General features: G+C 44.5%; 1 protein-coding gene across 2 annotated transcripts in view; it reads right to left on the bottom strand.

Moving 5' to 3' along the window:
* The window catches only part of GAS2 (growth arrest specific 2), a 94,051-nt gene that overhangs the window by 67,314 nt on the left and 13,970 nt on the right, over positions 1 to 12,767 (bottom strand). For both annotated transcript variants that reach the window (XM_063437929.1, XM_063437931.1), the window contains exon 2: positions 3,355 to 3,500. The gene's annotated coding sequence lies outside the window, so the exon portion shown is untranslated. The remainder of the gene's footprint in view (positions 1 to 3,354; positions 3,501 to 12,767) is intronic.

The raw sequence follows: 12,767 nt of genomic DNA, 5'->3' as shown, positions 1-12,767 counted from the left end.
ACCAAGTAGAGTATTGCCCAAGGGATTCTCCAATCAGCTTACCACCAAGTAGAGATCCAATTTTATCTCAGGTAGAGTTACTCCAGTCATGTATCTGTATAAATAGACCTCTCCAAAGCAGGTACATCCCTAAAGATATTTCAATTAAGTCTCTCACATGGGTTCCTCTAGTCAGGCCTCTATCAAGAGGTGCTCCAGTCAGGCCTATACCAAAAATGCTCTAGTCAGGCCTCTACCAAGAGGTGCTCCAGTTAGGTATTTTCCAAGGAGTGCTCCAGTCAGTATGTTTAGCAGTCATTTAAATCAGAAGTATATCTCTGTGGGTTCCAATCAAATCTCCAGAAATAAGAAGTAACCAAATATCCCTAAAAACTCTAATGAGATGGCATTAGAGTTTTAAACCTGCCTTTATTTCCCCTCCATTTGACTGCAACAAACAAGTATAAAGTTAAAGCTTTTAGTCTGAAAATATAACATGTCGACAAAACTAAACCTTGTTTTCAAAAGTTCTGTATTTAGGAGAGGTTCAGACTTGCCTATGCAGAAATAAAAGGACTGTTAATCCCAAGTCTTCCCATAAAGACTAGATGGATGTATAACAATTTATAATGATGTAGACTCAGTCACCATGTGGTCCTATATGAAATTGTGCATCTTTGTAACAGCAAAATCAGATCATATTTCTCAGCTACTAATCCTGACTCCAGATTTTACAAATATGAGAAATGAGTGTATGCTTTTGATTACATAAGGAGGCAGCCACACATGTTCATCTCCTCTCTCTCTCTCTGACACACACATTCCATCTTTCTACCGTTCCTTTCTACTGTTCTTCTTCTATCAAGCACTCTCCCAGACTTCCCAATGCAGCTCAAAGAGAAGTCTTTGCAATTCAGGTGCTTTGGACAATTGCTGCCTCTTGAGTTTAGCTCCACTGAGCTAAACAAACCAGGAAGTAACAGAACCGGTTGTCTGATTGACAGTCACATGGGTGGAACAAGGTTAGTTCATAAAAATGCCAGTATCTATTGATATCTGCACTTTTTGTAAAATGGAAAAAGATTACACACTCTTCACAACATGAGAAAGTGCTTAATGTGTGTGGAGTGGTCCTTTAATGGATAATCTTTAAACTATTCTGTCAATTATTCATCAACTGTACACACCATGGGATTGTAAAAAGGAGCAAATGGTCATTTAAGTTCCATTTCCTCAGAAATATTCAATTCATAACCCACATACACCATCAAAGGGGTGAGGAAATGGGGTGAGGCATTATACCTGCTTGCTGGGTTAGAAGAAGTTCCTCTTTCAACTGCCAGACACATTGAGTAGTGATGCAGTGAAACTAGCACTCTACTCTGTTGGGAATCAGTCTAAAGATTGGTGGAATCACACTACCTGCATGAACATCCAGTGGGAAGATTTTTTTTGTAATTTTTGGCTCAACTTGATATTAAAAAGCAGAGAAAAAAATCCCATAGAATATTTAAATCTAGCTCCAAATGGTAATTTCTGGGTCAATTTGGATCCCGTCCAAGTTTGACAATTATTTAAATTCCTATACTTTTCATAGAATTCTGTCATTTATTTTTGATCTGGTTCCTGACTCTGAGAGTACAACTTTGCAAATCTACTTCTGAATATCTTTTAATAAACTGCAGTTGCAATTTCATGTCAAATTCAGAGATGGAATTTCCAATCTGGAGGGACATTTGTTAATCTCACACTTAAAGGACCCATCTAATTAAATACTATATTTTTTAACAATACATATTCCTTTTGTTATTTAGATCACATGGCCCTGCCTTAAAAAATTCATTATACCAGCACCAGGAAAGACTCCTTAGAGCATCACAATCTCCATAGCGTGAAGCCATCAGTTCTTATGACATTTGTCCAATCGTATACTTCTCATAGGAGAAGCACTGAACATTTGGTGCATGCGTAACAATCACTCTGACCACCAATCCAATACAGTATTTATCTACAAGAAGCAATGAATCCAGTGCTATTAGACACACGCAGCCTTGGGTATAAGGACACTGCATGCTGATACCAAATCGTAAATAGATTCAATAATTGACACTTGTGGTTGTCTGCCTGAAACCGCGAAATGTAAACAGCGCTATTTGTTAGATAAGGCCTTTTTCTTATTTTGAATGCCGCAGCAGCAGAATCTACGACCCAAAATCCCTTTATTATGACCTCTTTATGTGTCTCTTTAAACACACACTTTGCAATGCTTTCAGGAACACTTAAATGTATATACAAAATCGATCCATCTGCAGCTATATCACCGTTAGCGTCATACTAACATGCATTTCTATACTTAGTACTTACAAAGCGCAGCACACATTAATTGTCCTGACAGTTTGAAGACTCCAAGAATGGGAAGAATCGTATCCTGTATCCATTGGGACCGCATTTGCACTCAGGAAAATGGGCAGGGTGTGTCTGACGAGATATTGCTGGCTGCAACTTGTATCATTATAATTAAGCTTCAATTTAAGGCATGCACATTTAGCAAAGCTCTATAATCCAATTTTACTATGGGACAAAAATTTAAAGGATGTTCCGCTCACATCTTAACCCTTCAGTATCCATCTCATGATCCGTTCATTGTTACATTGCGCATGATATTTAAATTTCGTTGGAAACTGTCAAATTTGAGTGATTGATCGTGAAATAGTTTATGGAGAAACTGGGAAAATCTGAAGCAGAAAAGCAATTGTTTCCAAAACTTCCCTAATAAATATACAGCCAGCCCAGTTAACATAGGGCGATGGAATCTGCCTGAGATTTGATGAGGATTCACTCTGAGGAATTTAACGTATACTTGTGCAGACCCTTTAAACCTACAGAGATGCCCAGACCATTCAACTGTAAGCTGTCACATTCCACAAGCTTCTGGACATTCGGAGACTTTGCCACTAATCACAAGAGATGCTTGGAACATACACAAGCTCATTCTGAGAAAATAAAAATATGGGCCAAACAAACACAAAACAATGGGTGCATTCATTACAACCCAGCAGCCTCTGCACCCAATTGCCAAATAATTCATGTTTAAAGCTTTGGAGATTCCATTCTGTAAACAAATATTAGGAACAATCAGTGACACATTCTGCTCGTCTACTTGTCTAGAACAAGACCAGGCTGTCTGATTACATTTAAACAGCAGAGGATGGAGTGGAACTCATCAGCTGATTAAAGGACAAACAAGTTACCGATAGCAGAATAGCTGCAATTTGGAAGCTGGGAATGCAAGATTTTTAGGTTGTTAGTAGAGGAAAAAATATTTTGCAGACTTTTTCAAGTCTATACTGTAACTATACTGTAACTATTACTCACCCAGGGGCTTGTGCCCAGCCGCTTAGGTTCCCAAGTGCTCTGTTTAAGGACAGAAAGGGTCTTCTCTGTCATCATACATGGGACACTGGGAATTTGGAGGAATTCTTGCAGGAGAATCAGGAGCAGAGAAAGTGTGTATCCACAGCCTGCGAGGAGAGAATAGGTTTACTGCAGTAGAGCACGATAACTTCTCTCTCTCTCCCAAAGATATTAGATTACATACTATGCTTGGCTCAATTCTGGGTTTCCTTTTTTTTTTTTTTACTGTATGACTGAATACACTGCACCGAGCCAGCCGGCAAGGTATTATTTTATTTAACAGTTGCTTTACAGGAGCTGAATTCCATTTTCTGAGCTAATTTGCAAACGTTAGTCAATAGATTTATCAACGTGCTGGAAAGAAAAAAATAAACCTTTATCCCCAGTAGCTGTCTATAGAAATCAAACCTTAACCCCCTCACAACCAAGAGTTTCTTTTAAAATGAAATAAATATAGTCCTAAATAAATGAATACCCAGTACATCTAAACTATTGGAAGGGTATACAATTAATGATTTCGCAAGCTTTCTGACAAGTTGAGAAAAATTTGGAAAGATAAATAACACAAGAGAGTAACAGGGTAAAAAAGATCACTAGCATTTGAAAGCAACTGGCACCACACATCTGTAGGTGGTTAGGTAGGCAGACAGACAGACAGATTTGCACAAACTATCAAATTTATATATTTTTAAGAATCTTGAATATTTGGATGTTACCCAGACATTTAAAAATAGAAAGTACACATATGTTAGAGAACCTTGAAATGCCATCAGTTTCAATACTAAAAATGGATTTAAAATATAAAAGTCAAATGACCAGAAATGTAGTCAGTGTACAATGCATTTGCTGACTGATTTAGATTTTTTAATAAGTTGAGCATATATGCATTACTTCTTTCTAGGAACATTGATTCATTAGTTTAGTGCAGGGCCATCCTTGGGGCTGTGCCACCTGTCTGATCTCCCAGGGAAAGCACAGTAGGGGGCATTCCTGCCACCCGTACCATAGATAGGCTGCCCACCTTCATGCCCTTGGGCCACCCATTATAGAACTGTAGCGTGGCCAAGCAGTCAGTGCTTAGTGCAGTGCTCTGACCTCCTTCTCAGCCTTAATTATGATTAATATTAGCATTTAAATAGCGCAAACTGATTCCACAGTCCATTACAATGATAATAATTAAACCTTGAAGGCCTAGTTTCTGTCCAGTTAAAGATAAGCAGTGATTTGATGTCACAGCACTGCTACCAGTAGCATCCGGGTTGGGCTGAAAAGAAAGGCAATGACAGCCTGGCCACAATACACATACTATGGCAGGAGAGACCAAGGGAGAGATAAGTGGCGGGCTGAGAGAGAGATAACTAGGTGAGGTAGGGAGAGAACTCTAGGAGTGGGCTAGGTACTGGGGCTAAGGACAGATAACAAGGGATAGTGAGAGAACTAAGTAGACCACGGACAGATAACAAAGTAATAGCGAGAGAACTAAGGAGGTTTGGGACATATAACAGGGGATAGTGAGAGAACAAAGTAGGCTAGGGACAGATAACGAGGGCTAGTGAGAGAACTAAGGAGGATAGGGACAGATAACGAGAGGATAGTGAGAGAACTAAGGAGGATAGGGACAGATAACAAGAGGATAGTGAGAGAACTAAGGAGGCTAGGGACAGATAACGAGAGGATAGAGAGAGATCTAAGGAGGCTAGGGACAGATAACGAGATGATAGAGAGAGATCTAAGGAGGATAGGGACAGATAACAAGAGGATAGTGAGAGAACTAAGGAGGCTAGGGACAGATAACAAAGGGATAGTGAGAGATCTAAGGAGGCTAGGGACAGATAACGAGAGGATAGTAAGAGAACTAAGGAGACTAGGGACCAGGGCCGGTGCTTGGATTTTTAGGTACATAGGCGAAGATGCATTTTTCCGCCCCCCCTCCTCCCCCCAAAAAAACATCTTCACCTATGTGCCTCTTAACCAGACCCTCTCCCCTCCCCTTCCCTGTCCCTTAGTGTTCTTCTCCCCTCCCCCCTCTTTTCCCTGTCTCTTGGTGTTTCTCTCCCATTCCCTCCCTGTCCCTTGGTGCACCCCACACCCCTTTAGTGGTCACACTCCCCTTCATGGTGTGTCAGTGTGTACAGAGTGTAGCGGAGCGGAGCGCGGTACAGGAGCTTCAGTTTTCTGTACCCGGCCGAACTGACAGGGAGTGCTCTCTCTGTGAGCACCTCCTGTCAGTCTGGCCAGGTACAGGAAACAGAAGCTCCTGTACCGCGCTCCGCTCCGCTACACTCTGTACACACTGAAAGTCACACACTCAATGACAAACACACAGACGTCACTGACAGACACAGACTCATTGACAGACACACTCATAGTCACACACAGACGCAATGACAAACATACTCTCACTGATTTGACAGACACACACTCATACACTGACAAACACACTCATCATACACTGACAGACTCACTCATACACTCACATGCACACACACAGACGCACTCACTCACACTCACGCTGTCACTCACAGACATACGCTGTCACTCACACACATACTGTCACTCACAGACGCACACACTGTCACTCACAGACGCGCGCTCTGTCACTCACAGACGCGCGCTCTGTCACTCACAGACGCGCGCTCTGCCACTCACAGACGCGCGCTCTGTCACTCACAGACGCGCGCTCTGTCACTCACAGACGCGCGCTCTGTCACTCACAGACGCGCGCTCGGTCACTCACAGGCGCGCGCTCTGTCACACACAGACGCGCACTCTGTCACACACAGACGCGCACTCTGTCACACACAGACACATACACTCACACACAGACACATACACTCACACACACAGACACATACACTCACACACACAGACACATACACTCACACACACATACACTCACTAATTATTTTATAAATAAATATTTTCCACCCAGCCTCCCTACCTGGAGAGCTGGTGTGGATGATGAATCCTTCCCTGGGGTCCAGTGGGGCTGCTGGGCGACGTGCGGCAGTGCTGAGATCAGACGCGGCGAGGGAGCTCTAACCTCTCTGCTCTGCTCCCTCGCGCGCTGTCTGCTGATACCGCGGGAGCCGGAATATGACGTCATATTCCGGCTCCCGCGGTATCAGCAGACAGCGCGCAAGGGAGCAGAGAGGTGAGATTAGAGCTCCCTCGCCGCGTCTGATCTCAGCACAGCACAGCCGCGCCGGGGGCAGAGATGGTGGCTGGCAGGAGGGAGAGCTTCCCTCCTGCCGGTGACTGAAATCTTGCACCCCCAGAGCCCGTGCGCCCTAAGGCGGCCGCCTGTGCCGCCTTATGGACGCGCCGGCCCTGCTAGGGACAGATAACAAAGGGATAGGGAGAGAACTAAGGAGACTAGGGACAGATAACAAAGGGATAGGGAGAGAACTAAGGAGACTAGGGACAGATAACAAAGGGATAGGGAGAGAACTAAGGAGGCTAGGGACAGATAATGAGAGGATAGTGAGAGAACTAAGGAGGATAGGGACCTATAACAAAGGGATAGTGAGAGAACTAAGGAGGCTAGGGACAGATAACGAGAGGATAGTGAGAGAACTAAGGAAGATAGGGACAGATAACAAGAGGATAGTGAAAGAACTAAGGAGACCAAGGACAGATAACAAAGGAATAGGGAGAGAACTAAGGAGACTAGGGACAGATAACGAGAGGATAGTGAGAGAACTAAGGAGGCTAGGGACAGATAACGAGAGGATAGTGAGAGATCTAAGGAGGCTATGGACAGATAACAAGGGATAGTGAGAGAACTAAGGAGGATAGGGACAGATAACGAGGGATAGTGAGAGAACTAAGGAGGATAGGGACAGATAACGAGAGGATAGTGAGAGATCTAAGGAGAATAGGGACAGATAACAAAGGGATAGGGAGTGAACTAAGAAGGCTAGGGACAGATAACGAGAGGATAGTGAGATATCTAAGATGGCTAGGGACAGATAACAAAGGGATAGGGAGAGAACTAAGGAGGATAGGGACAGATAACGAGAGGATAGTGAGAGATCTAAGGAGAATAGGGACAGATAACAAAGGGATAGTGAGAGATCTAAGGAGAATAGGGACAGATAACAAAGGGATAGGGAGTGAACTAAGGAGGCTAGGGACAGATAACGAGAGGATAGTGAGAGATCTAAGATGGCTAGGGACAGATAACAAAGGGATAGGGAGAGAACTAAGGAGGCTAGGGACAGATAACGAGAGATAGTGAGAGATCTAAGGAGGCTAGGGACAGATAATGAGGGATAGTGAGAGAACTAAGGAGGCTAGGGACAGATAACGAGAGGATAGAGAGAGATCTAAGGAGGCTAGGGACAGATAACGAGAGGATAGAGAGAGATCTAAGGAGGATAGGGACAGATAACAAAGGGATAGTGAGAGATCTAAGGAGGCTAGGGACAGATAACGAGAGGATAGTGAGAGAACTAAGGAGACTAGGGACAGATAACAAAGGGATAGGGAGAGAACTAAGGAGACTAGGGACAGATAACAAAGGGATAGGGAGAGAACTAAGGAGGCTAGGGACAGATAATGAGAGGATAGTGAGAGAACTAAGGAGGATAGGGACCTATAACAAAGGGATAGTGAGAGAACTAAGGAGGCTAGGGACAGATAACGAGAGGATAGTGATAGAACTAAGGAGGCTAGGGACAGATAACGAGGGATAGTGAGAGAACTAAGGAGGATAGGGACAGATAACAAAGGGATAGTGAGAGAACTAAGGAGGCTAGGGACAGATAACGAGAGGATAGTGAGAGATCTAAGTAGGCTAGGGACAGATAACGAGGGATAGTGAGAGAACTAAGGAGGATAGGGACAGATAACAAAGGGATAGGGAGAGAACTAAGGAGGCTAGGGACAGATAACGAGAGGATAGGGAGAGAACTAAGGAGGCTAGGGACAGATAATGAGAGGATAGTGAGAGATCTAAGTAGGCTATAGACAGATAACGAGGGATAGGGAGAGATCTAAGGAGGCTAGGGACAGATAATGAGAGATAGTGAGAGATCTAAGGAGGCTAGGGACAGATAACGAGAGATAGTATGAGATCTAAGGAGGCTAGGGACAGATAACGAGGGAATAGGGAGAGAACTAAAGAGGATAGGGACAGATAACGAGAGGATAGTGAGAGAACTAAGGAGGATAGGGACAGATAACAATAGAATACTGAGAGATCTAAGGAGGTTGGCTAGGGACAGATAACAAGAGGATAGTGAGAGAACCAAGGAGGATAGGGACACAGGGCCGGCCCAAGACATTGTGCTGCCTGGATCCAAGTATGAAATGCTGCCCCCCCACCAAAAAAACAAACAAACAAAAAAAACACGTATCCTTCTGCAATGGTAGTGTCTCTATGTGGGTGTACTGGGGATGAAGTGTGTGTCTGTGTGTGTGCTGGGAGTGAAGTGTGTGTCTGTGTGTGTATTGGGGATGTAGTGTGTCTGTGTGTGTGCTTGGGATGTAGTATGTGTCTTTGTGTGTGCTGGGGATTTAGCGTGTGTCTGTGTATGCTGGGGATGTAGCTTGTGTCTGTGTGTGCACTGCAGCTAATACACTTACTTATACACTGTGTCTGTATATGCAGATACACAGACATACATACATACACACACACAGACAGTGACACATACAGATACACACACTGCCACACATTCAGATACATAGACATACACACTACACAGATACACATATTACACACATACAGATACACACAGATACACACACTACATACAAACACACAGAAACCCACACATTACACACATACAAACAGAGGCACACATACAAACACACAGATACACAAATACACACACACAAACAGATACACACACACATGTCCATCGGGTGACCTTAAGGGCATGGGCATCCCGATGGACCTTCACACAGGTTCCCAATCTGTGCAGTGATGCTGCACCCCCACCACAAGTTGGGAACTCCTGTGTTAGATGATGACAGACCGTCTCTGTCAGAGTGCCGCCTGGAGCCGTTGCTCCACTGTGGCCTATGGACGGGACGGCCCTGTAGGGACAGATAACTATCGAGAGCATAGTGAGAGAACTAAGGAGGCCATGTGTTACAAAATGCCTTTTGCAACTGTCTCTTTAAGTGAAAAATTGCCCTGCTTCCCTGTATTATGGAAAAGCCTTATTGCCAGCCTGCTTACTCATGACTATGGCTCTGCTGTGTATGGTCCTTTAAGAACAGTCTGTGAGCATATTGGGGCTTATGGACTTTTATGGGACAGGTGCTTGCCCTTTAAGCACATTTTTGGGGCATAGGGAAAATTGGGACACTGCCCCTTTAAGACAGTGTCCCCAGACTTGTTTGGGACACTGCCCCCAGACTTGTTAAAAGTACTTTGTTCCTGGCTTCTTTACACGTGGCTCAGAAAAAAGGGATTAGTGAACCAAGTACTATACAGGCGGACCACCCAGAAGTAGAAGTGTGCAGGCAATTTACCTCCCAGGTTGTGGGATTGCTGTAGGTAAATTGCCGAACGCTGGGAGGCCGCCGTTCGCGCAAACGAAACGGCGCCATCTTTATTTATTCAAATACGGTAAGCGGTGTGTGCAGCCAAATTAATGGAACTTAAATTGGCTGCACACTTCCGCGAACACCGCTGACCTGTACCTTCTCCCATACTGAACTTCCAGCGGCAGAGACTAAGTCCCATTCGGCGATGGGACTTAGTAATTTTTTTAGCCTGAAATAGACTGACCGCAGGAATAGGGAGAGAACGAAGGAGACTAGAAACAGATAACGAGGGAATAGGTAGCGAACTAAGGAGGCTAGGGACAGATAACGAGGGAATAGGGAGAGAAATAATGTGGCTAGGGACAGATAACGAGGGGATAGGGAGAGAACTAAGCAGGCTAAGGACAGATAACGAATGATAGGTAGAGAATTAAGGAGACTAGGGACATATAACAAGGGAATACAGAGAGAACTAAGGAGGCTAGGGACAGATAATGAGGGAATAGGGAGAGAATGAAGAAGGCAAGGGACAGATAACAAGGGATAGTGAGAGAACTAAGGAGGATAGGGACACATAAAGAGAGGATAGTGGGAGAACTAAGGAGGCTAGGGACAGATAATGAGGGATAGTGCGAAAACTAAGGAGGCAAAGGACAGATAACGAGGGATAGGGAGAGAAATAAGGAAAATAGGGACAGATAACGAAGGGTAAGAGAACTAAGGAGGCTAGGGACAGATAACGAGAGGATAAGGAGAGAATTAAGGAGGCAAGGGACAGATAACAAGAGGTATGGAGAGAATTAAGGTGGCTAGGGACAGATAACAAGAAGATAGTGAGAGAATTAAAGAAGATCGGGAAAGATAACGTGAGAGAGGATAGTGAGGGAACTAAGGAGGATAGGGACAGATAACCAGGGGATAGGTAGAGCACTAAGGAGGCTAAAGACAGATAACTAGGTTATATGGAAGGAACTAGGGAGGGTAGGGACAGATAATGAGGTGATAAGGAGGGAACTATTTCAACATCATATCATCAGAAGCACAAAACAATGGAGGAAGTGACCTTTAAACATCGAGAACTACAGTTCCTACAATGCTCAGTTAACCCTTTAGGTTAGATGTGTGGTTTGAGGGTGTGGTATACTATAATGAATGTTAACACTTAAACAGTAAAGCATGTTCCTAGAACCTCCCATAATTTCTATTAATATAAAGGCCCATGTGTCTATGTTGTTTAAATCCCCAGCTGGATGTCAGGGGGCAGAACCTGGGTAGTTCGAGTCCCGGGCATGGGCCAACAATGCCGTAGAATTTATCTTCTGGGAATCGTCCCCTTAACTGCTTTACACTTGAGTTGGGCATATTTTGCAGTGGGCAGCCCTCCCTCTCACCCAGCCCCAGTTCCCATCCCCCCTGCTACTGAGATGGGAGACCGCTTGCTTGCATCCTGGTGTTATAGGTCAGGGTGTTAAAGGTCTCCCCTTCCTCCCCCCTGTTGGAGTCTAATTCGAGGGACGGTGACATGTGGGCCAGTAAGGGCCCTTTGACCATGTTGCATAGATCCCTATCCCAGTGTGGGACAAGAGTGTGTGCCTTTGTTGTCAAGTCCATCTGTCAGTCCAAGAGTGTGTGGTTAATCCTAGGCTGTGTAGGTAAGTACCTCTCACCCTTCATCTCAGTATGGTGAGGGAGGTTACTGTACTGTACTTCGGGATCGGAAACCTCCCTAGTGTCGATACCATGTGTGGGTTGGAAGTCACTGTATTAATGGAGAGAAAGTGAATCTTTCGGTGAATGAACTGGTACCACCCGTCATTGTGCCGAGGGCACCTCCCCTATTTTGCCGCCTCAATTCCTTAGCAATATATTCTATCCATGGTCTCCACAGTTCAACATGTTTGTCACTCTGTCCCATCACCATTGCCCTGATGGCCTCAGTCGAGTAGATCTCCTCTATCTGTTCATACCATTGTGTAAGCGTTGCCGTCTGGAATTGTTTCCAGAGCGCGGGCACTAGCGCCTTTGCAACATCAATCATATGTCTCAGGGTGGATTTTTAGTATTTCGAGCATCGGCATGGAGTGTTGCAAAATTTGTTCCATAGTCAAGGGTGACGAAAGACCCAAGATTTATGTGATTCTGGCTTGTATAGAGTCCCAGAATGAAGTTATGCCAGGACAGTCCCACCATATGTGTCTGGTAGTCCCTTCTCCCCTGTTGCACCTCCAGCAAATTGCCGGAACAGTTGGGAAGATCTTGTGTAGAAGAGCCGGAGTTTTATACCACTGTGAAAGAAGTTTATAGTTTACTTCTTGGTAATGCGTGCTTATTGATGGTTTATGGTGTAAGATGAGTATCTTTTCCTATTGGGTGTGAGTAAACGCAACTCTCATGATATGTTCAATCGCTCCCTACTAAGGCATACTGGTAAAGGAATGAGATCGCCATGTTGAGATCGGTTTTGGTCAGGCACAAGGTTTCAAATTGCGTGAGATCTCTATGAATGGATGCTTTGTCAGTGTGTGAATTGTAAAAATATTGTAATTGTGTGTATCAGGAAGATTGTAATTGCGTTGGAGCATGGTTGTTGGTCAGATCTCGCAAAGGTTAAAGCCCGTGTCGTCGAGGACATCATGTATTGGTATCAAGTCTCAGTCACCTAGGAAACCCCATGCTTTGGAAGTCAGTCCTTCTCCGATCGAGCGGTTGTTGGTGAGTGGTGTCATCGGGCTCAGGTGCGGGATAAGTGTGTGGCCCTACGCGTGGAGGTCCAGGTTTATAAGGTGTGAGCCACAGGGGACAACCGGTTCAGGCCGCCCAACGGGGATATGCAGGCGGACCACACATTTGCAAGCAGGTGGTGTCTTGTGTGG

The sequence above is a fragment of the Pelobates fuscus genome, chromosome 12, assembly GCF_036172605.1.
Source record: "Pelobates fuscus isolate aPelFus1 chromosome 12, aPelFus1.pri, whole genome shotgun sequence".
Classification (NCBI taxonomy): Eukaryota; Metazoa; Chordata; class Amphibia; order Anura; family Pelobatidae; genus Pelobates; species Pelobates fuscus.
This window is presented reverse-complemented; position numbering and strand designations above follow the sequence as displayed.